Source organism: Callithrix jacchus, chromosome 16 (genome assembly GCF_049354715.1).
Source record: "Callithrix jacchus isolate 240 chromosome 16, calJac240_pri, whole genome shotgun sequence".
Taxonomy (NCBI): Eukaryota; Metazoa; Chordata; class Mammalia; order Primates; family Cebidae; genus Callithrix; species Callithrix jacchus.
The window spans coordinates 34,325,654-34,328,640 of NC_133517.1; the positions used below are offsets into that span (position 1 = coordinate 34,325,654).

At 36.9% G+C, this 2,987-nt stretch overlaps 1 non-coding gene across 1 annotated transcript; it reads left to right on the forward strand.

The window, feature by feature from the left end:
- The first annotated feature begins 2,630 nt into the window (after positions 1-2,630).
- On the forward strand, positions 2,631-2,692 carry LOC118148686 (U7 small nuclear RNA). The gene has a single exon (XR_004735604.1). It is a non-coding gene; the product is annotated as a U7 small nuclear RNA (small nuclear RNA).
- The last annotated feature ends 295 nt before the right edge of the window (positions 2,693-2,987 follow it).

Here is a 2,987-nt window from a genome sequence, read left to right on the forward strand (position 1 = left end):
CTGTTTAAGAAGTGAGGCTCCATTCTTTACTAAAAATAATTGTTCTTTTGTCATACTTTTTCAAAGCACTTACCCTGACATCTTATTTGATCTTATTACCAGTTTCTGAGGGACTTAGGGCAGGTGGCGTTTTTCTTGTTTTACAGATGATGGAGTTGTATAACACAGCAAAGGTTAGTAACTTTCCTGTCATCACACAGCCAGCTGTGATGACACCAGAATAGAAGCCACATCATCTAACTATTGTAAATCTTTACTTATGGTTCTCCTCTGTGTCATACTTGCACCTCCAACTATAGAAACTAAGTTATAATCTGCTAACACAGTATTTTTGTAATTTTAATAATTACATAAGAGACAAACCTGAAAAGGAACTTTTCCTGGAAAATAAACCTGCTAAACAATGAAGTAATTTATTTAATATGAATATAGAAAGCATAGTTATAGCTCTGATTTTTTTTTCTACAATTAGGGGCATATACAGATGAGCTTTTTTCAGATGCCAGCAGAAAGTGACAGATTGTGCAATGTTGGTATTTTCCATTTGAAGGCGGGTTCTCTGCAGTGTGGAGGTCAGTTTATGAATCAAGTGACACCATATTCTGTTTTGACTGGGTAAATTCGAGATTTCAGCTATTCTAAGCATTCCATTGGTTTTAGCATTTATTCTGGATATAAATGGTGTAGTTAGATAGTAAATTTTATGGCATACCAATTTTAAATCAAATTTTTATTTTCTAGCTGTCTTGCCCTACTGAGGAACCCACCATTTCACAGTTTAACTTCCGGGAGTTTTCAATAAATACTTTATTACTCGTATACTTCCAGTGCTTTCCTGAAAGCAGTTGATAGTTGTGATAAAGACGATGTTTCCTAGTCATTCAGTCTGTGCCAGGTGCCAGGCTTCATAAACTACCTATATTATTATTTCTTTTAATCATTTCCAAATCCTGTGAGATGCTTACCATTATTACTCATGCTTACCATTATTATTCATATCTTACATAGAAGGAAACTGAGGCTCACGATGAGTAAGCAACCTGCTCAAGATTTGACAGCAAGTAAGAGGCAAAGCCAGTATTTTGACTCAAGTGTTTTTAGCTTCAAAGCCCAGACTCTTAACAGCAAAAATTTTTCAGCTGGCAAAATCTCAATCCAGATCCCCAGGCTCTTCGCCAGTGTGTTTGACTTCTACCAATGGTGAGAGCCCACAGTCCTGTCTCAGACCTCCCTGGCAATTTTCCCTAGCTTTACACAAATGATTGCGTCTCATGAAATACATATTCCTGAGCTCATTCTCAAAGACTCTAATTTAGTGGAACCTAGACATTTCCCCTTCAATAAGCTCCACAAGTGATTCTGATGCTGGTGGTTTGTCAACCATATTTTGAGAAACACTGATCTATATATTTCTGAGAATTTATTGTGTGTGAAAAATTGGGTCTGAGTAGAGACTATGAGTGGCTGGAAGAGTAACTGATAGATCATCTGTATCACTGAAAAATTCTGAAATGAAGAATAATAACGATATAGATTAGGCACCCACTTTGCACTATACATTTTGCATCTATTTTATTGCATTTGATATTTACGGTAATTCTGTTAGAGGTGTGTATGTGTGTATGTGTATGTGTACATTTTACACTGCTGAGGAACCTCTGGAAGGCTGCATAGAGCACTACTCAGGGTGAACCTACTTGAGGGTTGAGAAAGTTGGAATATTAATTCTATTTTCCTCTTCATCTATTTTCTTCCCCTGCTTTTCCAGGCTTCCTTGTCCATGAGATGAGAATGTCTTTGTGATCAGAGAAAGCCCTTGAGCAAAAGGTTTCTCTATGAAAGGTATGTTCAGGTTTATGTCTGTATTATAGCCTACACATAGATTTATTTTTCTATTCTTAAAATTTTAATTTTCACTGACTTGTTGAAAACATATAGTTTTTAATTTGTTTGCTTTTCTTTTAGGAAAGTGTCAGCCGATGTACATTGTGTTAGGTTTTTACTTTCAGTGTTCAGGACAAACTTACATTTGAAATCCTAGGTCTCTGAGGATCATAAGATACTGAAACAGGGCAATCTGGAATGTTGAATATGATGTTTCTTCTTTGCGGAAAGGGTGGGAGATCTGTGCTGCAACCACTGTCTTGGACACCCCAAAGGAAAGCTCAATCTTATTGATACAATGAACTGTCAAGTGAGATGTCAGTTTCTCTCAATGATGCCTAAATCAACTGAAATGCTGGTATTGCTCTTTGGGGAGCAGCAGCAGGGCAGAGGGTTGCCTTCAACAGGCAGTGAGGAAATCACCTTTGCTAATTGAGTCTTTCCTAGGGGAATTGCCAAGTTTGTGCTGAAAGCAGATAGTCCTGTTCTTTTCTCCAGGAAGAAACAAAATGAGTGGACAAGAGGACCAATAGATAATGGATCACCATCATTTCCCTACCTGTATTTACTCCCTCACAAATCCATATGAAAGTAGAGTAAACTCTGAGCTGCATAAGGAGAAAGGGTGGCAACTCCATTTCTTCACTGTTACCAGAAATCCAAAGAACCAAATATTGAAAGCTAACACTCTTTGAAAGATTTTTTAATATGGAGAATTGAATGATAGTACCAAAAGAATGTGATGTAAGTGTTACAGTTCTTTTAGAATTTGTCTGGCAGGCTTTCCGATTTTTGCCAAAAAGCCCCTCTCACACACAAAAAAAGAAAGAATGTGATGTAGGTGTCCTCAAAAGCATATAGTATCTTGAGTTGCATAACAGGAAGTGTTTGCGTCTCTTCTTTCATTCAGTATTTTAGCCAAAGACATTACTGTATGATAACAAGTGCTCTTAATATCAGACACATCTTTCAAGATCTTCAAGATCATTAATTAAAATATTTTCTTCCTGCAATAATTTCTCTTCTCCAAAATATCCAGATTGACCTGCAGTGGGGGAATAGTCGCAGGCTCTAAATATTAGATCCTCAAGAGAATATAGATA